At 35.8% G+C, this 25,728-nt stretch overlaps 1 protein-coding gene across 3 annotated transcripts in view; it reads right to left on the bottom strand.

Moving 5' to 3' along the window:
• Positions 1-25,728, bottom strand: part of DIAPH2 (diaphanous related formin 2) — a 914,916-nt gene that overhangs the window by 357,791 nt on the left and 531,397 nt on the right. The gene's annotated exons all lie outside the window — the stretch shown is intronic.

Raw genomic sequence — 25,728 nt, 5'->3', positions numbered from 1 at the left:
CAACCAATTAATGTTTCTCTCACATAGATCTCTCTCTCTCTCTCTCTCCCCCCTACCTCTTTCCCTCTCTCTCTCCTCCCCTCTTCTCTTTCTAAAATCAATAAGCATCCACATTGAGGAGATACACATACACACATTTATGGTAAGGATTAAAATACTATAAGTACATATATATGAGTATATTTTTATTGTTCACAAGGCCTGATGCTAGCTATTTTGGGGAATACTAGGCTGAATTAGCAGTTTCTGTCCACACGTTTCTAATCCTGTGGGGTAATTAAGGCATGTGTACAGGTGCAGCTAGCAAGAGACTGCTTATTTAAATTCCTAGTTCAGTAAGTTCACACAATATTCCTATTCATCAGCTTGTATCTTAAATTATAATTGCATTACCTTGGGTAAAAATTAAATAGCTCAGTGCAGAGGACATATTTTGTGATTTATTTCTCTCCAATTGGTAACAGCTGGTATAACATTTTGCACACAGTAGGAACTCCACAGATAAGTGCTCAATGAAACAATGGAATTTGCTAATTACTCTCATCAAATACCACCTTTGTTTTAGATGTTGGTGTCCCTAAAATGGAAAAGACAATGAAGAGTTCATGCGGGAAGCATGGAAAATGTTGTCTGATATTTTCCCTATAACAGTCACTGAGTGGAAGAAAGTATAGAATCAGTCTGTGTAGTGTCAGAAAGACATAGGATCAATGGATGGAAGGTACAGGAAAAGCAGATTTTAGCTTAAATCAAAACTCTCCAGCAAAAAAAAAAACTCTCCAGCAATTGCAGCTATCCAAAAAATGTAGTAGCTATTTCAAAAGCTAGTTAGGTCCTTGTCATTTCTCCGGGTACTCAAACAGAGATCAAAATGACCACTTGTCAAAATGTCATGGAAGGGATTCTAGCACTAGATTCGAGAGCAAAGGTATAAACTTATGTCAATAAGTAATGGAGAAGCAGTACAGCAAACCTGATTTAGGTGCCACCTCTAAAGCCCTACTGCTTGGGCTCACATTCAGCTCTGCCACTTAGTTGCTATGTAACCTTGGAGAATTTAGCACCTTTGTACCTATATTCTCATGTAAACTGAAGTTAATAGCATCTACCTCACTGTGGTTGCTAATAGGATTAAATGAGTTACTACCGTGAAACATTTACAACAGTGGCTGGCACATAGCAAATACCACATAGATATCTATTAAATAAATGGCACTGATGATAAGATTGTGTCTCAGTATCCACCAAGAAGTTTTACAAATATTTCCCACACATTATCTTGTTTTTCTCCTAATTTTCACCTATTCCTCAAACCCCTAATCTGAGTTCCTAACTTGAACCTTCTCTCGGCTGTGATATTTTTGTGTCTCACTTGTGGCATTGATTCCATCAGAAATTTTATCATAATTGTTATACACCTGCCTCCCCCCCACACACTGTGAATTCCTAAATATAGTGACTTTTTCTTGCCATCTCTCTCCCTCATTTGCCTGAACACATGGGAGGAGGAAGCCTTGATATTTTAAATTCAAGTGATAGTTACGCTACCTGGTATTAACAATGAGAGAAGCATAGTCTACTGCCATACCATCCTGAATGTACCTGATCTAGGAAGCTAAGCAGGGTTGGGCCTGGTTAGTCTTTGGATGAAAGAGAAACACGGGACCTAAACATTTTATCTGCAATTGATTATTTATTACACTAGTTAATCTGTTAAGATTTGGGGAGATAAACATTAGCTACCACTTTTAAAACTGAGTAAATTTGAGCAAGAAATGGCAAGTGACTTTCCTAAGGTCACATACTTGGTAGAACAAGGCATATAAAGCTAAGCTAACTTGTATATTTTTCCCAATAGACCATACAATCTCAAAAATAAGTGATATTAAATCCTAGGCATGATGTTTTGTTAGTATAGTCATTTTTAAATGGTAAGAGAAATGCTATAATAACGTATCACCATAGCACAGTACATGTGAAATAATGGATGATGACATTAAGTCTTCTTCAAGATATGACTTGGAAAACTATTCAGTTGATTTGAATTACAATGATGTAAAAATAGTCCAGTGCATATTGTTCTGGAAGTAGGCAGAGTGTCAACAATAAATAAATAAAATGGAGTTCTTTGTAAATGAAATAAAATTACTCAAGCATATGTAATAGCACAATTCAGGGTTCAGTAATTTGTTTCACTTTACTAATTAATAACAAGGGGAGGAAGTGGAGAGTGGGCTACTGAAAATAATGCAGGGAGCTGCCAGGAGCCACACTGCACAAACACCAGTTGCCTAGAAATCATAACTTGCATATTTTCTGCTGGAAGTCTTCAATTATGGTAAGTTGCCAGGTCCAATATTGCTTCATTTTTTTCAGGCCACAATGGCTTATTTGGTAAATGGCTCTAAATGACACACAAGTTCCTTTCATTTCGTGACCCGACAGCTCACTTTCTCATTAGAGGGAGGAGAGCATGTAGAGTCAGAGGCTCCCAGGTGAGTAAACTATTTTGGGGGTCAAAATTGGACAGCTGGATTGTACAGTAAGTCTTTTAAGTCACCTAGGTACTATTCTGAACACGGAGGTAGGACACAAGGAAATCAAAAGGGCCTGGGAGCCCTAAAAGAGTGATGGATGTAAAGTGCCTACTTTATATCTTGGTGAATATCTTAGTCGGTAAGCAGGAACTGACATGCTGTGACATGAGTTTTCCATTCCACTTAGTAAGAGCAAGTCCTAAGTCCATTCAATCACTGCTCCCAAGAACAAGTAGTTTCACAAACAGTATTAACATTTTAACTTGTAGAAGTTAAAAAGTTAATGGGACTTACTACTCGTTCGCAGTGCATCTGGGAGCTTGGCATGTTCAGTTTCTAGGCATTGCCATTTTTTATCTTAATGAGGGCACACAGAAAACAAACAATGTGAAAAAAATCTTAGGACACTGGAAAGGTCAGTAGTCAGAGACTAGCTCTTACAGGTTTTTTGGTATAACCTATGTAGGTCAAATTCTTTTAAAAAATAAAAACACATTTTAATGGATTAAAATATTATGAATAAATATGTGACAGATGGTAAAGCTGAGCAACATTTAATGCAACATCTCACTTGGATCCATCTGATGCACCCCATTACATTTCATACAAAGTGTTCTTATTATTGATGACTCAGAAACTCTGTAGATTCTTAATGTGTACAAAGTCAAATGGAACAATTGATAATTACAGAGTTAACTTAGATTGCAAATCAACTGTATGTGCAGTCCAAGTGGCACCATCCTATGTTAAGAAAATAATTTCTTTTCCATGTATACATTTTTGGTATAGTATGTCACTTCTTAGTTTGATAGCAGATATTAGAAAGCTTATTCTTGTAGATTGGCTGTACTTTGCAACCTCAGAATAAGCAGTTTGTTTTATGCCATGGGAATTTTAACAACAGCAAAGGATGTTTCAAAAAATAAATTGTGCTACACTTCAGAAAATCAACAAAAATCACATTTCATGTCACTGTTCTGGCTCAAAGAATTAGCCAGTCATTTCTGACAAATAAACAAAGTTTTTCATTAAAGGTAAAGCCAAAATAGATTTGGCAATTAAAAACATGTTCATGAGAAAATTCCTATGCTGAGTAATAAAAATAAAAATATTTATAATCATATAATTTCTTTGCTTTATACTTTACTGAAAAAACACAAATTCAAATATGAAATGCTTTAGCAGCATAAAGGGTTGATGTGCTATGTTTCTTGCTAAATTTTTTCTTTTTCTTCTACTCCACTTTACAGATGAGATTATACCAGAAAATTCCATAACTGAAGACATTAGAAGATATTTAACCACCAAAGTATCATTTGTGCTCAGGTAGACAACACAGCTGCTTCATATTAGACACTGAACTAGATGTGGCCATGTTCTAATAAGGGCGATGACAGTCATTGCACTAATCAGGCACTAATAATAGTTTGCAAACTGAGAGTGAAACACTTGGAAAGTCCATCATCAAAATAAATGCTGGTAACAGTCTTATGAGACAGAATCATCTGTATAAAACACAAAAGAGGAGGAAGGGGAAAAGAAAATAGCCAGTATTTGTTCTTCCAAAGTTGTGGGCAAAATCTTGTTTTTCTAAATCATAAGAATAGATTATTTATATTGTAAACTCCTATGAGGTAAGTACTATGAGGTACTCTCCATGAGATCTCTAGTGCCAAGCCAGGGTTAATCCTAAACACTAATTCATTTAGAGAACTGGCTGGTTAAAACTCAACTCAGTAGCAATAATAATATTACTTAACACCTAGAATGGTGCAGTTATGTCCAAACTCCTCATCCTTCCTGAAAGGACCAACATGATATGCTTCCTACCTGTTTCTCAGTTTTCACCTTATATTAATTTTCCTTTTGGCCTTCTTTCTATTCCTTAAAGCATATGAAACTATTGCTCATTTCCATAATTTTGAACATGCTCTTCTCCCCGCCCAAAATGCTTTTACCCAGGATTTTTCATGGCTGGAACCTTTGTATATTTGAGGCCTTGGTTCAAATGCCATTGGCACATGGGTCGCGTTAGATGGTACTGCTTGTCTCCAGACATGCAATGCCCCAGCTCTGTAAGCAAGTGGAGCGCATTTTGAGTGTGCCTCTCATCTGCACTGCTGTCAGCTGCCTCCAGTTTTGATTTTCTTACTGTGAACTGACCTAGATTGATGAGGAACTGGAACAAAATAATGATAGAATGACACTTGCAGAAACTAAGATCAATAACACGGGTAGTATACGCTGACAACAGAGAGCAAAGTCATTTCTCAAGAGATGGAAGATTGACCATTCCTGAATTCTTGGAGGGTAGAAGTTGAGGAGCTCTGACAATAGTGTAGCTCAGAAGCCAAGGAGCTGCTCTAAAATGTATGTAACCAACTTCCCAGGTTGTCCCAATGGCATCAAAGGTATGTGCACATGTGTGCATAAGTGGGAAGGACATAAATACCCACTTTTGCTTCTTCAATATAGTGCATTCAAATGTGTGACATGTTCTCTGTGTGTATGTGTGTGAGACACACATGCACATAGAGAGACTGAAAAAGATGAAAAAGACAAGACACATGTGCATGTATTCACACACAAGGAGTAATCATCTATGGCTCAGAAACAACAATGTGACAGTGTTAAAGCAACAAATAAAATAAAGTTTCAGAACCAAGGCAAGATGGGGAAAGAGAATACAGTATCAGCACATCAAATATTTCTAAAGCACTTGGATAATCCAAGATCATTATGATCTTGGTTTTTTATTATAAATGAATGTTAGCATTTATTTATGAACATATTATGGTAAAATAAATTTTATGTAACAAATAATTATAAAACACAAGAACAGATACAAAGTACAAGAAATGTTATGTGTTGGTAACAAATTTACTATAATTACATATCTTAGAAGGCTGAGAACTCTTCATCACTGTCAATATCAGAAGTATCGTCTTCTTCAATTTCTACATTACTGGTGTCTTCAGAAGAGTCACTTTCCTCATCCTGGTAAACCTCATCATCTTTGGTTCCATCCATCGTATTTCTGATGCCACATTTTTTAAGTGATTTCACAATCATTTCCTTTTTGACACCATTCCACAATCAGGATCCAATCACAAACCTGGGCGATAGATGCTTTCTTGATCCTGCTTGTAAGTAGTAAATCATTACCAGCTGACTGAATCCATGATGTCCACTTTTTATTAGGGCCTCAAAAGGTTTGTTTGCTGACACATCAAGAGGCTGCAGTTAGCTGGCTAGCCCACCAAGTATCACAGCAAGTAGGCTTTTCAGGTTTGCTGTAGTTGCTTTTGCACTTAGTGTAACATGGGCTTTGAAGTGATCAAAACCAAGCAAAGCTGGTTTTTAAGTAATCCTCCAGGCCTTCATGACCAGACTTTGTTAAACCAGATTTTCATGCCTTCTTCATTCATCCATCCTTTTTCATGCACATGGACAATAACTCCACTTCGAATATTTTCTGCCCTGGCTAGTGTAGCTCAGTGGATTGAGTGTGGGCCTGTGAACCAGAGGATCACCATTCAATTCCCAGCCAGGGCACATGCCTGGGTTGCAGGCCAGTTCCCAACAGGGGACACACAAGAGGCAACCATACATTGACATTTCTCTCCCTCTCTCCTTCCCTTCCCCTCTGGAGATAAATAAATAAAATATTTTAAAAAAAGAATATTTTCTTTTGGAAAGGTTTTTCTTTTAAAGATAATTAGTAGGTGGTATCTTTGTCCCATCTGCACAACAGGCTGGAACAATAGTGAAATGTGTTTTCTCATGACCACTAGTTTTTTTTTTAATATTTTATTTATTTTTTTTAGAGAAGAGGAGAGAGGGAGAGGAACATCAATTTGTGGTTGCCTCGTGTGTGCCCCCTACTGGGGACCTAGCCCACAACCGAGGCATGTGCCCTGACTAGGAATAGATCTAGCAACACTTTAGTTCACAGTCTGCCGCTCAATCCACTGAACCACACAAACCAGAGATTGCCATTAGTTTTAACGACCATGTTCTTTGCTCCTTTGATATCCACAGTTCTGTTGGATGGCACATCAAATGTGAGTGGGACCTCATCCACATTGGTGATTAGGGACAGCTCAGAGTTGTCTGTCTTTTGAAGATAACATAAGAATGAAATTCCCAAACTTGATTCTCATAGGCTTTTGGCAGTTTTGGGACAAGTTTCGTGCCTGTCCTCAGCTCAAAACTTCTCTCTCATAAAATCAAAGCACCGTTTAAGTTGTCCCTGAGAAATAATCAATGTTTTTTCCCCCATGCAATCCTTTAACCTTTTTCTTGTATCATCTTGGTCAAAACAGAGATCCCAGTTTGACGCCGCTCCGGAATCCAGGTCTTCATCTCTTGCTCCACCTTAGGCCGCCGTGGAGGTTTCCCTCGCTCGCATTGCCTTCTTCTGTCTTGGCATCTGAAGAAGCTTTTCTTCCTGTTGACCCACAATCTGCTGACACTCTCTGTGGGAGTAGGTCCGAAGTATCTCTTGGCGGCTCTGTTGCCATGCTTTTTAGCATATTTAATAACTGTTAGCTTAAAGCTTGTAGTATACAAAAACCATTTCAACATTTTCCAAAAATTTCTCCAACCTAAAGTATTCAAAGAAAAATGTTGCATCGTTCACCCTATGTTAATAAAGTCGGTATCACCTATCTTATCAAGTGGATAACTATCAGCATCTTCTATCTTACTCTGTGGGTAACAATAGGTCACTATTCATTTTATTGCATTGAATCATTGTTTGAAACTGCTTTCATTGAAACTTTCTTGTAAGTTCAACAAATCCAATTATCGGGTATTATTTTGCATACAGATATTGTTATTGCTTTGTAAAGTTACACTTTTAACACATAAGCATAAGTAAAAGATTTAAAAACATTTATACAGATAAAGAATTAGTACTACTGATATATAATATACATCCTTATTTTTCCCTCAAAAATTTGGTTAAAAAAAACTGCCATGTATAATACACACACTTATTTTTCCCATCAAAAATATGGGCAAAAAATATTTTTGCACTGTGCATTATACATGGCAAAATACAATAATAATGGACTTCAGAAGTCTATTCCCCCCAAAAGGGGGCATTCATTCCAGCATTCCAATGGTTAATATTCAGACTTGGGAAATCCTGGTTATTTATAAAGGGACATAAGCTACTGGAATTCCAGATAACTCAGATTCCACTAAATATTTGGTCAAAGAATTCCATAGCTTTCAATGCAGAGGATTCTAAAAACATGAAATGAATGGCCTATGACAATTATTTGTGATCTGACTGACAACTTAATGGGGACTTTTTGATTGATCTGGAAATATAGTCAGCTACAATAGAAGAAAAAGAACTTAACATAACTTTCCACACACACTATCTGAATGAATCACCAAGTAAAAGAAGAAATGCATGATATGAGTGTACATTTTGTGAATAAAATACTTAGAGTGTTCTGAACTCACTAGTTCCACTGTGCTGTCTGTATTCAAAGCCTTACACATAATATCTGTTGGAGAATTTTCCCAAACTACTGCATGATATTGCTGCCTCTGCACCCATTTTGTGTGGTTAGGTGGCCTGCAGGGGCATTGAATTGACACTAGTCCCTTCCAAAAGCATGCCCTACATAAGTGCCCACAGAGTCACAAGCAAATATAGATTTCTGGCATGACTTTCCTAGCAGCCCTTGTGAGCTATAGTCTCCCAGCTTCTCAGGGCTTTCCCCTTGTATTTTGCTTAAATAAGACCGCTGCAGATCTTACCAAAGCCTCACTCTTTTTGGTGTAAATTCACCAATCTGGCCTGAGCCCAGGAACCCCACAAGACTCTGCCCACAAACCCTAATAATGAACGGCACATCACTCTGCTTTGACCTCCCGAAGCAGTAGCTTCAGGCCTGCTATATATTCCCCTAGGGCCTGTGAGTAATAACTTCCCTTGTGGTCTTTCCTTGAACTGACTCAGCACCTGACACCCTGGGGCTCTGCTTAATATCAATTTAACAAAGTCACAGCAACACCTTTTCAATCAATTCATAGAATAAAGGGGTCTAGGCAAAAAGACCCTTTTAAAAACATTTTTGTCACTTGACTTCTAGTCCAATATAGTTTTCTGGTTTCTTCCTTCCACATTAACTGTACCTTTTATTTTCCCCATGTCTTTGGTTAAAATTCTTGTCATCTCGCTAATTTACTATTTTTAATTTTTTCAGTTTATGTTCAATATTATTTTCCATTAGTTTCAGGTGTATCATCTAGCTAACTTCTAAATGTTAGGCTACCCAAGACCTTGGTCCTTTGACCTCCCTGTCAGCATTCTCTAGCTAATCTTTTTCTGTTCTAATAACTTCAAATACCATGTACATGCTGATGGCTCCTTAATTTTTATCTTTAGTCTGGATCTTTCCCCATAGTTTCAAACATTCAAATATTGAGGCTCAACATCTTGACCTGCATGCCTAATAATGTCTCCAGCTTAGCGGATCTGAGGCCAAACACTTGATACACCACTATCACAACTACCCTTCTTCCTAGTCTAGACTTCCTTGTATCTGTTAACTGTCATGCTCCACCCCCAAAAGGCTTTCCACCCCCAAAAGGCTTTCCACCGTACAATCAAGTCTTCCATGATTTCACTTTCCCCACCCTTTCTCTTCCTTACTTTCTTCTTCCCTTAATGGCTTACTGACCACACTGGTCATTTGCTATTCCTTGCATACTTCAAGCATGCTCATGTCCACACCTTAGAGCTTTTGCATTAAATATTTCCCTCTGCATGGAAGGCCCTTTCTTCAGTTATTCATACAAATCATACCCTCAATTCATATCTCTGCTTAAATGTCACTCACTCTGAGAGATCTTTCTCTAACCCATTTCATTTATCTTTTTTTAAAGATAATGTTTGTCACACACAAATATATACACAAATGCACACATACAAATCAAATAAATTGCTAGCTTTTTATAAACTTGCAATTCAAAGATATGACCTTGCAATCCAAAACTAGATCTTTTGGTAGTTAAAAATCCATCATTTTAACACCTAAACTCAATGCAGGCAGCAGAATTTCTTTTGTAGGACTAATGCATGCTAGCTCTATTTCATTTTTATTTGAAAAGACTGATCTGGTGTTTTTATAGCTCTCAATTAAGCTATTTAAATAAAAAAGTAAATGTTGAAAGAAGAAAACACTGTAGTTAAGCTCCACGTAAAAGAGTAATGGGTAAATCTCTGATGGTTTCAAAGTTTGGTTTGGATAAATATATAAATCTATTCGAACCTCTTTAGCTGAGAAATTCCAGCTCCCACAGGGTTAGTAGAGCTTTACATTTTCAACAGAATCTGACATAGCTTTTCAAAAATACCCACATTCAATCCCTAACCAACAGTAAGAGAAACTTTAGGGGGAAAAAGTTAACAGAGGTTTTGCAACATAAAATGGCCTCAATATTTGGTTCAATTTTAGAGATTTGTAATTCCAACTTTAAAGCTCCACTAAAAGCAAAAATCCAGTAAGGCCATTGACAAGAAACTAAATGTGTTGGATTTGCAATTAACCATATCATCATGGAGGTACCAAATGGTCAAACATTTTTTAACAGGGAGAAGTAAAGATTTGTCTGCTCTGCATCTCTTTTCTAAATCCTTATCCATTCTTCACATTTCAGCCAAAGCACTGCCTTCTGAAGACAGCCATGCTTAACTAGGTTGTCAATTGGCCTGGCATTATAAATCTCTTCCATGTCACTTGCCATGATTACTTGTGGAGTTGTTTAATGTCTAACTCTTCCATCAGACTGAAACCTTCCTGACGGTAACAATCACATCATGTCCTTTTCTCACCACTACATTCCAAGGACCTAAGACAATGCCTACCACAAAGATAAAATCACTAAATAAAATCTGCGGAATGAATGAATCTTAAAAAGCATCAATTAGGTGCAAGACTTAAAATGATAGCTTTTGTTAGAGAAAATTCCAGAGGAGGCACTCTAAGATAAAAGAGTTTTTTAAACTGAAAAATACTATATACATACATGTTATTTTTACTATAGTATAACTCCAAACTATATGGAAGTTTGAAAATGCATGATTAAAGATAAAAAAAATCTGCCCCATGAGAGTCACTCATGTGCATGCACACACATGCACACACAATATTTCTAATATCATAAACAATTCTGAGTTTACTCCTTACTTCACTCAGTAGTTGGCAGGTGGCAAGTATCGTGCCTTTCAGGCAAATGCCACATGGTACTTGGAAGCAGGAAGGAGAAAGAGAACAATAATTATTTGTCTTTCACCTCTTTACAACCTAACAAATTCTATTCAAACTCTTTAAACAGTATTCTTGATATTGGAAATTTAACTTTTTACTTTTTCTAGTAATAACTTTCATTATCCCAGGAAAACAGGTCTACCTGATGTTCTTTCAACACATTTTTTATCTTTTTGGACTGAGTGCACATGTTTGGTCTGTTACTCTCCATAAAACCTTCCCCTGACCTTTCAATCAAAAGCGAACTTCCACTGCTCTGAACTGCTACTAAGATGATGTATGTAAATACTCTATACAGACCAAAATCTGGATGTACTAGATTTTATTGTTTAATAAAATGAAATTTTCATCATATATATTGCAGTTATCATGACCATATTGCCTCATAATCATTTGGGTATATTGTTGGTTCTGTTTACAAACTTACACGTTTCTGAAATGAAAGGTCCATGCCTTATTCATTTCCTAAACCAAACAATTCAATATGCTTTGTTCACAAAGTACATTCATATGTTTTAAAAAATGACTGAATAGATATATGGTCAAAGGGGAAATTCAACCCAGAACAGAGGGCAAGTTCTCAGATATACTGGTACCTGAGTTTTTAGAGAAATGTTAGATAACCTAACATATGCCCCATCATATGGCATCTCAATGTCTACAACCAAGGAATGACTGTTAACATGAACTGTGGATTTAAGGTATTTAATTCTATAATGAGAATCACTGAACAATGTAAAGTTTAGTAATAAAAGAATCCTATTGTGAATACAAAACAACTCACTCTAGCTGATCATTTCAAATCTTAAATTCTGATTCTCCTTCAGTGCAATCTTAGTATATCTACATACAGTCCAGGTGGGCAAATTATCAAAATGCAAATTCATTTCAATATTTATCAAACCAAACATAATCAGTGAGGGGTTTGGGGGAGTATTTTTTTAAATAAAGACATTAAGTGAATTTCAAAGTCAGACAGAATCACCTTTTGCATGACCTATGCGAGGATATAGCAAAATATTTTCAACTACCACCTGTATAAAATGCTCTAACATCCTGAAAATAAAATGTCACCAGAGAGCAAATTATGCATTCATTTCTTCACCAGACATGTATTGAGACCAACTATGTGCCAGGCACTAGGACTATGAAAGATGATCACCACAAAAACAGTAAAATTCCTCCACACGGAGCGGTTACATTTCAACAAGAGTTGAATCTTATCTCCTCTATGAAGTTGTTCCAAACCACTTCTACTGTCTGGTCAGTGGGTAATGTTTTTTATAATCAATGCCACACAGTTAAACTTATTAAACATTCTCCTTTTAGTGAGTTATTTTTCATAGGCATTATCTTAACTAAGGTTAAGGTTCTTTAAAGAAAGAATATTCTGCACTTCATTTTAATGCTTCAATTCTATGGTAACTAGCTTAGGGCTAAGTTCTGCAGCAGCTGCTTAATAAATATATGCTGATTAACTGATAAAAACATGGAAAGAAATTCAGTTTTGAACCTAGAAAAATTGTTGGTCCAGCCAATTCTTAATTATCCATGCTAAGGGAGACAGCTAATGCAAAATAAAGGATAATATACAAGTCATTTCCATTAGGCTCTGGGATGCATTTCCATACTTCTCATTTGGGTCTCTTGCTTGTTTTGAGGATATATTTCCAACAAACAAAGAAAGTTGCAAAGTTAATTCCCATCTGTGGTCAAAACCAGAATGCTGTCTCGAACACCCAAAAAGAGGGGAAGATATATCGAAAATGCCTATTGCATCTTTAGCCTGCAGTACACTCATTTAGCATTGAAATCACCTTGCATTATTGGTTGCTGTCTTCTTTCTGTTAGTTTCACCTACCTGACATTCCTTCCTAAAAGAAGGAAACATAAGTTAATCTTATTTGTAAACCTACTAGTGTTCGTGATATCAGCTTATATGGAGTATGCAATTATCTTCAAATTCATTTGTTGTTTCTTTCCTTCTTCTACTGAAGTGAAAAAGGCAGGGATTTGCTTAATACCAAACATCCAGAAACTCCTGGAATAATTAGGCATGAGCATCCTACTTCCTCCACAGGCATTTATTACATTTTAAAGAATGTGCCTTTTCATTTCAGTCTTAAAAAAATGAAACTTAGAATTTATATATAAAAAAGAATAACTAAGATAAAATGAAAATGGACAAAAGCAGGTCATGGTTATTTATAAAGATGGCTAGAAGGAGGGAGGTATAATGGGATTAAATAGTAATAAATATATAATAAAGATTATATATTTTTTAAAAAGAACATATTCCTTGTGGGGATATTATTTCCCATTTAGCACATTCAAAGTCATTATTACACCTAGTCCAATTGTACGTAGTCCAATACAACATATGTGAGGTAGGCAAGGCAAGTATAATTGACCCTTGAACAACACAGATTTGAACTATGCCATCTACTTATACACATATTTTGTTAAAATATATAGTTGGCCCTCTGTATCTCTGGGTTTCATATCTATGGGTTCAACCAACCAGGGATTAAAATTGGTATTTTTGATCCTTCGTTGGGAATCTATGTATGTGGAGGGCTGACTGTATGCATTGTTCAGTGACACTTTATATCAAGGGTGCCTTATCATATGCAAATTGTGGTATCAATGGGAAAGCCCTGCAACCAATCCTTGTGGACACCAAGGGCCTACTGAGTTTTTCTTATTTAAAGATTTTTAAAAATTATTTTATTAGATAGTGGAAGGGAGGGAGAAAGAGAGGGAGGGGAACATCGATGTGTGGTTGCCTCTTGTGTGCCCTCCACTGGGGACCTGGCCCACAACCCAGGCATGTGCCCTGACTGGGAATCAAACAGGCGACCCTTTGGTGTGTAGGCTAGTGCTCAATCTACTGAACCACACCAGCCAGAGCACAATAGAGTTTTTAGGGAACCAACAGTTACACGCAAATTTTTGACTGAAGGTGGGGCACCCATGCCCCAACCCCTGCATTGTCCAACAGTCTACTGTATTACAGTTTCATTTTCACAAATGGAGAAACCAAGCACCTTTGCTAGGTCCGCAAAGACCAAGGCTAGAACTTAGTAACTTATTGCTACTTGGTCCAAATATACTCCTATTCAAATGGATTAATAAAAATGCTCTGCATTTTATATAGTACACTAACATTCAAAAATACTTATGCACATATGGGTCAAATAAAGTAGAGAGAGTACTTCCCAACATTGTACCACAAGAATTGGGATGGGTCTCTCTAAATTTTGAGTCAGGTCAATAATAAAGAAATTTAGACATCAGTAATTGAACTGTGCACAAATTAGAAAAAGCCTTAGCAGATAAGAAAATGTCATTTCTTAATAGTTTGTTTTTCATAAGGTGAAGATGGGTTTATTCCTCCACCCATGGGAACCATTTTCAACCCAGTTACTCATGCCTTTCCTTACCCAAACAACATCAATTGATGACTGGATCATATTCTTCTCATAATACTATTGGTAAAGCTTTTCTATAGTCCTATTTTTAAAACTTTCATTTATTTTCCATTGTCACCATTGGTTGAGTGTCTTAGTTTTAAATTAGTAGCAAGAAGGCAATAAACTAAAGATGATAATAATTCTAAAGGTTTCTCTTATGAAGTGTGTGCATGTGTGGGTGTGTCCACCATGCAAGTTCAACTGGATAAATTCAGTGATGTATGTTACATATTTCCTTTCACTTCTAACTTTACTCATGAATTGAAACAAAGTAATAGATAATCCTATTTTACATTGGCAACACAAAAGAAAGTAGCATTACATGATTATTAAAAATAATGACTTACTTTCTTCCTTATATTTATAAAAATGTTTAGTCTGTATCTTCTAAAGCTATTTCACTTACTATATCTTAAAGTTTAAAACCAGATAAAAAGAACAGGAAATGTTAAATAAAAAGCTGTTTATTTGCTATAATTTTCATCATTTATATCACAAACAGATCTTAATTAGAAATAACTAAACAGATTTCTATTATAGTAAAAGATACTGATATATTTTTTCCTTATGAAAAGAGTGAATAATTGAGATTTTGCTGCAAGAGTACATTAGTTAAATAGCTATACTAATATCATCATCATGCCTATAACAATGTGTATTTAACATACTATGTGTGTCCATGATTGAAAGTAAAGAGTTTGAGTAAATTTCGAATCAAAGCAAAAGGAAACAAACTCATAGATTCCTTGCTATGATAGTCCATTTATGCTCTTGTGAATAGTGAAAAGGTTTTAAATTACATCTGTATCTATACAGATGATATATATGTATATGCTATATGCTGTCTAGGACAAACACATACACAAAAACATAACCATACTGGATCATTTACTTTTTCCAAGCTTTTCAAATATACCATTTATATTGAATATAAATAAAATCCCAGAAAATAAGTTTTAATCACTTGTAACTTAGCTTCATTTGGGAATGTTGAGGAATTGTTAGGTTGGGAGTACATTAACTCATTCTGACAAATTGTCTTGCTATATGTTCTGAAAAAAGATGATATACCAGTTGAGACTCTAGTAGCCTGAAAAGGTTTTTGCATCTTTCGATTTATCAATATATTCTTTTCTCACCATTAGCAACATACACAAAATATCTATCAATTACACAAATGAAGTTTGGAAAATACAGCTCATAGTCTGTGTAACTTCAGGCTGAAGTTCAAATGAGCAAAACCCTTCAAATAAAAAATGTTTGTGCCGATTGATACTAAAAAAAAAATATATATATACATACACATATATATATGTGTATATATATATATATATATGCTCCATTGAGATAGTTTCTTAGAATGTGATTTCTAAGAGTTTAAAAGATAATTTTAAATAAATACCTGCATTTTAAATCAAAATATAAGAAGAAATAACATTAGAAATATGTTAGACCCCTTCTCTTGTCAAATGAACTTATACCAGGATAACATATAGCTAATGTTTTCTCTTTTGTTGCCAGAATGTTGTTAAACATTAATCATTGTACAATAAATGTTAATATATTTAATTAAATATTTATTAAGACAACGTTCTAAAAATCATTGTGCTCTGTTTGGTGTAGAGTGCTCAAAGATGAATAAGAATATGCATCTGAAAAGATTTTATAACTCAGAGCGCAAAACATAGATGCATATAAGTAGAGTATAGGCAAGTCTGCAAGTACAATAAAATGTTAAATATATACAAAAACAGCCCTGGCTGGTGTAGCTCAGTGGATTGAGCATGGGCCTGGGAACCAGACAATCGCGGTTCGATTCCCAGTCAGAGCACATGCCTGGGTTGCAGACCAGTTCCCTGAAGGCCAGTTCCCAGCAGGGGACGAATGAAAGGCAACCATACATTGATGTTTCTCTCCCTCTCTCCTTCCAAAGATAGATAAATAAATAAATAAATAAATAAATAAATAAAGTCTAAAAAATATATACAAAAGCATAAGGGGCAGAGAAATTAATTTTGATTGCTATAACTAGGAAAGGCATTCTGGAGATGGTATAAATGAGTAGCTAATTTTAAAATTAGCTTACAAACCTTTCAAAAAGAAAACATTTCCCATCTGAGTGAGAAGGAAAGGAAGCAATAATTTCACAGTGAACAAATGTTTAGTTCATCTCAGATTTATGAAGCCTTCTGATCTCAGAGGCAGCACAATACCATGGTTACAAACAGAAGGCTTCAACCCTGGCCCTTGTAGGTGTTCAGAACAGGCCTTCCCAAGATATGCCACTTTGTCATGTGGGTTATTTTGAGTGGAAAGTAATCTAAAGGCCCTGGGGGCTTAAGAGATATTTTTACCTCTCCCTTAAATAATTTAAATTAGGGACCTTACCCATAATAAAAGTTACCACTAGAAATAACTTTTTATGACCTCTATAGGGCAGGGCAAACTTCTAATTACTTAATATTCATTCTTCTTATCATCCTGCAGGGACCTTCTTGCCCTCTGAATCCTCAAGGTCTTCCTTAGCTCAGAATGTCATCATCCTCCATTTTCCTTTTCTGTCTGTAGCAATGCAGTGTGTGGGATTCCCATGCTTGCGTGTGTGTGTGTGTGTGTGTGTGTGTATATATATATATATAAATAAAATTTGGTCATTTTCTCTTGTCAATCTGTCTTGTATAGATTTAATTAATAACCAGCCAACGAAACCATGATGCCTACAGACAACTCTTTGTCTTCCACACTCTCATTAACCAGACTTATTAAGTATAGGATCTCACACATGTGATTGAACTATAAACATCTGTAGCCTCAATATTCATATATATAAAATGGGGTAAAAATAGTGTCCACATCATAAGGTTGCTTTAAAAGTCACTTGAGATTGTATATATACATTTATATGTATGTGTGTGTGTGTATATATATATATGAGATTACACACACACACACACACACACACACACACACACACACACAGTCTGCCCAGAAAAAGTGCAGCCATTGTTACTGTAAGAATGGTTCCTGTGACACTGATATAACCTGGCAGACAAGGAGAGTGGACTGGAATGCACATGCATGAACAATGATGACTTCACTGTACTAGTCAGTGGGGGTGGTAGACGCTGTTGAGTGAGCATGTATACTGTGCGGCCATCACATTCAAAATGACTCAGCAAGTAAAGCAACAAATCTGCATCAAATTTTTCATTAAGCTTCAACATTCCTCCACAAAAACTATCCATATGATTGAGAAGGCCGCAGCTATGGGCAACTGGTGATGGGCAGCTTCATCACAACAATGCACCTGTTCATACATCACATCTCATGCAGAGTTTCTGGGCAAACATGAAATCACCCAGGTGACTCAGACCCCCTACAGCCCAGATTTGGTGCCCTGCAACTTCTGCCATTTCCCAAAACTAAAACTGCCTTTGAATGGTAAGAGATTTCAGACCATCCATGAGATTCAGGAAAATATGACAAGGCAGATAACGGTGACTGGGAAAACTGTGTGAGGTCCCAAGGTGCCCACTATGAAGGGGACTGAGTCATCACTGTCCTATGTACATTGTTTCTTGTGTCTTGTATCTTCTTCAATAAATGTCTCTTTTTTCCAAGTACTTGGCTGGATACTTTATGGACAGACATATATATATATATATATATATATATATATATATATATATATAGATAGATAGATAGATAGATATAGAGCACTTTCACTAAACTGTTGCTATTAGTACTATTCTATTATCTATTTTACTTTTATTATTAGTATAAGTAATTACAGCATTTATTTGAAAACATGGACAAATTGAAAAAAAGCCCCCAAATACCATTACGAAGAGTGTATATTTCAAAGCAGTAGATTATCCACATGCTTTTCTAGAACATTAGGCTTTTCAATGTATGCATTATCTCCACTACAGACCATGCTCTCATTTTTGTTTTTGTTTTGCTTTCCTTAATCTTGAGCCTTCTCTCCCAGAGCATTCTCATTAAAAAAAGTTTTGCTTTGAACTTCCTCATTTTTTTTAGTCTGAGATCAGCAAGTAATTGAGGGTAAGAAAACTCAAGAGTCAGAACCAGTGAACTTCCCCTCCAATCTAGTCTTTAGTTCTCCATTCTTAAAGAGCTAGCAAATAGCCTGCCTTACTAAAATACATTCCTACAAAAAAGAGAGAAGTGAAGATAAAAGGAAAAAGAAACAATGTGTTTGTTCTTGAGGGTTCTTTTTGGTTTTGTTTTGTCAATTTCACATACCATTTACATTACAAAGTGTGGATCATCATCTTACTAAAGCTTGTTACTGGCGTGTTCTCAAAGATAATTAATGTAACTTTGGTTAAATAATGTGAACTTTTTCAAATTTTTAGAAATCATTCTCTTAATAAAAAATAAAAAATTAGCATAATTGCAGTGCAGAACAGAATCCAAATCTGTTTTGAATTATCTGGCAAATACAATGTGCTTACTCAGTAACTACATTTTTAAACACTTCAAATGTCTCTTCCTCTACTATCAGGAAACCCCAGGCATTGATATTAGTTGACAGGGTGTTAATATCATTAGCATTCTGTCAGCTCTTCTTGTTGAGTGTTAATGGTGCCCCAGCTGCTCAGTCATTCTCTGTCCTCCAGTTGGTGAAATGATTAAGCCAGCAGTCAATCAAAAAGCTAAGGTGATTTGGTACAACAGACAACCCTGCCATTAACAAAATCTATGTGAGTAATTGTAGTAAGAAGTTTGTCAACAGGATATAAGCAGTATGATTAACATTAAACATTGTGTTTAATGTGCTTTTAGACAGTATAAGATATTAAGAATGGATCACAACAAATATTTAAAGGTATAAGAAGCTCAATTGATATACCGTGTTTATGGATTAGAAGAATTAACATCATCAAACTGCCCACATTACCCAAAGGAATTTATAGATTCAATACAATCCCTATGAAAATACTGATGACATATTTCAGAGATATAGAACAAACATTTCTAAAATATATATGGAACCATACACAACCCCAAATAGCCATGGGAATTTTGAGAAAGAAGGAAGGATCACAATATCTGATATAAAATTATATTACAAGGCCACTGCAATCAAAACAGTCTGGTACTGGCATGAGAACAGACACATAGACCATTAGAAGAGAACAGAGAGCCCAGAAATAGAATCAAATCTCTATGGTCAATTAACATTCAACAAAGGGGACAGGAGCATAATATGGAGTTAAAATAGCCTCTTCAACAAATGGTGTTGAGAGACCTGGACAGCTACATGCAAAAAAAAATGAAATTTGAGCACCAACTTACACTATACACAAAAATAAATTCAAGGTGGATAAAAGACTTAAATATGAGTCGTGAAATCATAAAAGTCATAGAGTACAGGAGAACAGAGGCGGGAAAATCTCAGATATTTCATGCAGCAACATTTTCACCAACATGTCCCCTAGAGCAAGGGACATAAAGGAAAGAATAAACAAATGGGATCTCATCAAAATAAAAAGCTTTTGCATGTTTAAAGAAAACAGCATTGAAATGAAAAGAGAACAGACTGTATGGGAAAACATATTTGCCAATCTGACAAGGGTTTGATCTCCAAAACATATAATGAACTCACAGGACCCTACTCCAGGAAGACAAACAACCCCATTAAAAAATGGGCAAAGGACTTGAACAGATACTTTCCCAAGGAGGACATACAGAGGACCCAGAGACATATGAAGGAATGCTCAGCATCACTTGCCATCAGAGAGATACAAATTAAAACCTCAATAACATACCACATCACACCAGTCAGAATGACCATCATAAACAAATCAGTAGAAAACAAGGGCTGGGGAGGTTGTGGAGAAAAGGGAACCCTAGTGCAATGTTTGTGGGAATGCAGACTGGTGTAGCCACTGTGGAAAACAGCGTGGAAATTCCTCAGAAAACTAAAAAAGGATCTGCCTTTTGACCCAGCAATTCCACTGCTAGGATTATATCCTAAGAACCCTGAAACACCAATCCAAAAGAACCTGTGCACCCCAATGTTCATAGCACAATTCACAATAGCCAAGTGCTGGAAGCAACTTAAGTCCCCACCATTGTATGAGTGGATCACAAAACTATTGTACATTTACACAATGGAATAGTATGCAGCACACAGAAAGAAGGAGCTCCTACCCTTTGTGACAGCATGGATGGTACTGGAGAGCATTATGCTGAGTGAAATAATGGATACAGTGAAAGACAAATACCATATGATCTTACCTGTAAGTGGATCCTAATCAACAAAACAGACAAACAAGCAAAAAATAACCAGAGACATTAAAATAAAGAACAAAGTGACAGTAACCAGGTAAGAGGGAGGAGAGGGATAGTAGGGAAAGAGCCATCAAGGAGCACGTATGAAGGACACATGGACAAAGTTAAAGGGGGTAGGTTTGAGAGTGGGAAGCAGGGATGGGTGGGGTGGTGGGGTGAAAATGGAGAAAACTGTACTTGTACAATAAAACCCCCCCACAGAATACTAATCCAAAAGAGTGTAAGCCCCCCCCCATGTTCATTGTGGCGTTACATACAATTGCCAAGATATGGAAGCAGCACAAGTGTCCATCAGCCGACGAGTGAACAAAATGACTATGGGACATGTACATATGGAACACTCCTTGGTCATAAAAAAAGAAGAAAAATCTACCCTTTCCAAGAGCATGGATGGACCTGGAGAACATTATGCTAAGTGAAATGAGGCAGGCAGAGAAACAAATAATACCGTATGATTATACTCATATGTGGAATCTAATGAACAAACCGAATTAACGAGCAAATAGAAACATAGATAGAGAGCAGGGTGACAGGTATGGTTTGGAGGAGGTCAGTTGGTGGAAGGATTTAGCAAAAAGGAAAAAGGACTCATGGACATGGACAACAGTGGGGGGATTTAAAGGGTAAGGGAATATAAGGGGGTTAAATGGTAATGGAAAAAAATAAGAAGCTCTATTTAACAATGCTTTTCCTGTCAGAAAAAGGAAGGAGCACTAAGTAAAACCGATACTTTGATTTAAAAAAAAGAAAGAAAAGCTCTCCAGAAGACAGAACTTGTAAAATTTGGAATCCACCTATAATATCAAGTTAAAAAGTACAGCCTAAGTATTGGGAAGCAGTTCATTCACAATGCTCCCCCTCAGCTCTTAAGCATGAGTTATTTTTCAAGTCTTTGAAACTATATGTGATTCTGAACCTCACCCTACCAATATTTTCAATGCACACAAAACACTGACACGGACTACATAATCCCTCGTAACCTTACAAAGTAAAAACAGGTGACCTCTACACATTAATGAATGAAAAACAAACAGGCTATGGCAAATAACTTTAGGAGTTGTTGAAGTTATCCTAGCCCAAGTATGGTCAATTTTATCAGGACATGAAAAATAATAAATAGCAACATTTTTAAAAGCTCAAATATATAAAAACAGGCAATGTCTGATACACAGTATAAAGTTTAGATTATAGATTCTATTTCAATTCACAGTACAAGCAGTTGAACTAAAAACTTCCAATACCATTACAATGTATATATTAGCATGAATACTAAGAACTTTGCCTTTTAAAAAATTAGGAAAACAAATAATTTCAAAAATTTTATCAAGATTTTTGAACAATAGACATTTTAATATAGATTGGACTATATCCATGCTAGACCATCCCCTTTGATCCTAGAGCATCCCTATTGTGACTTATAAGAGAATTTTCTCCATTTCTCCATGTTTTGTAGACTTATACAATTAATTTTGCTTACTTTACTGTTTTCATCTAATTTTTGAGTTATTCAGGGGCTCAGAGCAGGCCTACCCAAGATGTGCCATTTTTGACATGTTGATTAATTTGAGCTGAAAGCAATCAGACCCTGTGGGCTCATAAGAAAGTTACCTTTCTCTTAAGAATAAATTGGGGGTTGTACAATAAGAGTTACTATCAGAGGTAACTTTTCTGACCTATATACAGGGCAAGGCAAACTTCTAATTACTAAACATCCGGCCTTTTCTTTTCCTTATATAAATGACCTTCCTCCCCTCTGAAGCCTCAGGGCATGACACCTCACTCCCTGGCTCAAGGTTCCATATAAATCTCATTACTCTTTTGGTCTCTAAACCTCTCGTATATGTGGAGTTTCCATATGTATGTATGAAATTAAATTTGGTTATTTTCTCTTGTTAATCTATCTCATTTTTTTTTTTTTTTTTTTTGTTAGACCAGCTGGAAAAACCTAGAAAGGTAGAGTAAAATTTCTTTCTCTGCCACATCTGGAACAAGCAACCAACTTGGGGTAGAGAAAGGGATACAGAGGTGATGACCTTTCTTCTAAATCCAATGGCTGTTCTTTAGGAGGCAGGAATTAGCCCGGGCCATTTCTCTCGTAAGATAGGTTTCACTTGCTTGTTGTCCAATTTTTTCGACATTAACTTTATAAAGTTGTGAGTTATCCCTTCTAAAACTGATTATACTTTATATGCATGCTCTAAAAAAGTGACTCAGTGTTATTTAAGTGTTCCTGAGAAGTGTTCTCAGTGTTCCTGAGAAGATTTATTATGTAGAAAAATTTCAGAACTATAAGCACAACCTACTATTGCTTAACAATATCCCTTTTGAAGTACTAACTAAACTAATATCTTGAACAAGGTGATCCCCATTTTCTCTAGCTCTAATATTCTGTGATTCAGCACATACTTACTGAGTGTCGACATGTTGCTAGGTGCTGTATATTGTGATGGGCATATAAAACATCAGACATGATCATGGCCATGGGGACAGAAAGATAGAAAAGCATGGAAATGCCAGACTCTTAGCAGCTAGAGGTCAAGTTTTCTATATTATGCAAAGTTGTATTTTCATGGCCTGGCAACGCCTAGCGTATTATAAGTTTTTAATTAATATTATGGGAAAAGCAAGGGTAAACATAGGGGGCTATGGGACTTAGCCCGACCTAGAGATTTAGTGTAGATTCAACTTGTGTATTCAATCTGTATGTTTTCTGGCTGTCATGCCGTTGTTGCTAACTATAGCACTGCAACTTTTCTAAAAGCTCAGAGGCGTGGTGGTGTTTATTCAGCTTTTGAACTCACAGTGCTTATAAAGAGATTACTGCTTAAGTAGGTATAGTTAGTTTCAAGGGAAACTACTCCCATGGTGTGCTTGTAGTTTTTCAATTTAAAGAGCCACTGACCTGAAGCCAACCAATTTATTGGCAGTGGACAGAAACACTGGAAAGATCATCCAGTACAAAGAAACCTTTACTAGAAATAGAATCATGGTTCTAACTTTGAAAACAGAATCAAATATCTCTTGATAAAATATCCTTCTCTTTTGAATCTGCCCAAACAGTAGAAAAATATTAAGTAGGCACCAGAATTCATACAACATAGATGTATGTGATGATTATGCATTTTGTCATTTTGAAGAAACTGTTAACTTTCAATGGAAGACTGTCATTCAGTCTTCCAGAGGTAGAATAACTTCAGCAATAGTTCTATCATTATAATTCATTAATTTGGAGTTTTTAAACAATTTTACTCAATATTTTAACTTTTTATTCAGAAAATAAATTGCTGCATATTTTGGTTTTCTAATGTGATATATAAAGTTATTTTAATACATTTTAATATAGTTTACAATATCCTTATGGACAAAGAGTCATACTTAAATGCCACTTAAATAAAGAATAACCAACCATTCATCTGTAACATGGAGATATACAAGACTCTGGATTTTCATTTTTAAGCGCTTAATTACCTGTATAAAGAGAGAAATAAAATAAGAGAGTCCAGGCCAAGTTGATACAGGTTTGAAATTACTTTTCTTTTTCTAACACTCCTCAATAGTGCAAGCTGTTATGTGGCTACATGCCAATTTAGAAGAAAACGTGAAAAAGAACAAAGGGATCAGAAATTTAATTGAAATATAAGATACAAAAGCCAAAATCAGCCCTGACTGGTGTGGCTCAGTGGATTGAGGGCGGGCCTGTGAACCAAAGGGTCACTAGTTTGTTTCCCAGCACATGCCTGGGTTGTGGGCCACATTCCCAGGAGAGGGCAGGCACAGGCAACCACACACTGATGTTTCTCTCCTTCTCTTTCTCCCTTCCTCTCTCTCTCTACAAACAAATAAATAAAATCTTTTTAAAAAGAGCCAAATCAAAACTAGAAAAATTTAGGCAGTATATTCGGCCACAGGACAATATAACCTATTCAAAAGACTAATCTAATCAGCAATAAAGCTAAATCTTCACATTAAGTATCCCACTGTGGGCAGTTATGCATTCCAAGGTTATTTCTGAGGATTTCCTGCCTCCAACCACCCACAAATTTGTTTACAATATTCCTCTTTATGAAAGTACTCAGAGTCACTAAAGGACCACACAAAACAACATTAATTTATGAGCCAAAAATCTACGAATGAAAAAAAATTTTTAATGTAAATCTAAATTGCCATTCTCAGGCAATTCATGTTCTGTACAGTAACTTACAAATTAGGCAGGAAGGAAAGCATATTTGAGAAGAAAAAGGCACTGGATTTAACCTTGAAACAAGGTGACTGTTATATAGTTGTTGAAGGAGTTTACTTATTATCAGGCAAATAATTTACAGTATTTATTCCCTCTAGAGATATAAAATAGTGAATCAATCTGTAGTTCAGGATATTTCCTTAAACCCAGAGGAGTATGATATGGCTTTAACTTTTGAAAACCAAACTGAAGAAAAAAACAAAACACGGCTCTTATGTGGTTTATCTTTAGACACCAGACTTAACATTAAACAATGTAAACTAAATGCTAGTTCTCAAGTTTCCTTTTCATATATTTCTGTAATTTATACAGATATAACATATGTAAATGGAAAGTTTAAAACCACTTATTTATCAGGGAATGCTTAATGTTGTATAGATAGCTACTGTGATTTATTTAAATATATAATCTATTTATCAATTCATCTATTCATCCATGCATCCATTTTATCTTTCACAATCCTTTTAGTGTACTGATATTAGTCATCCTCTGCCCTTGAAAATGCATGCGTGCCTTCAGGGAAAAAAAACTGTACATATAACAAAGATAAAAAATCTTTGACCAAAGTAAGTTTTCTCCTGTTGATAATTTCCTTTAAGCAAATGGTTACACAAGGAGGTTCTTTGTTTCGTTTTGGTCTATGTCTAATCAAGCCTCATAAGACTTACCTTGCATATCTTGTGGGACTCCAAATAAGATTCTTCTTTGAGAAATGGCATTGTTTTCTTATATAATTGTTCTCTTGTCTACTGTACCTGGTTCAAAATATCATGAAGTAAAATTTATGCTGTTAATATAAGAACAGCCTTTATAAAAATTCATCCAGTATAAACAGAATAAGTTTGGAACTAACCAGAAAGTAC

The sequence above is a fragment of the Artibeus jamaicensis genome, unplaced genomic scaffold (genome assembly GCF_021234435.1).
Source record: "Artibeus jamaicensis isolate MK-2021 breed Jamaican fruit bat unplaced genomic scaffold, CSHL_Jam_final scaffold_461, whole genome shotgun sequence".
NCBI classification, from domain to species: Eukaryota; Metazoa; Chordata; class Mammalia; order Chiroptera; family Phyllostomidae; genus Artibeus; species Artibeus jamaicensis.
This window is presented reverse-complemented; position numbering and strand designations above follow the sequence as displayed.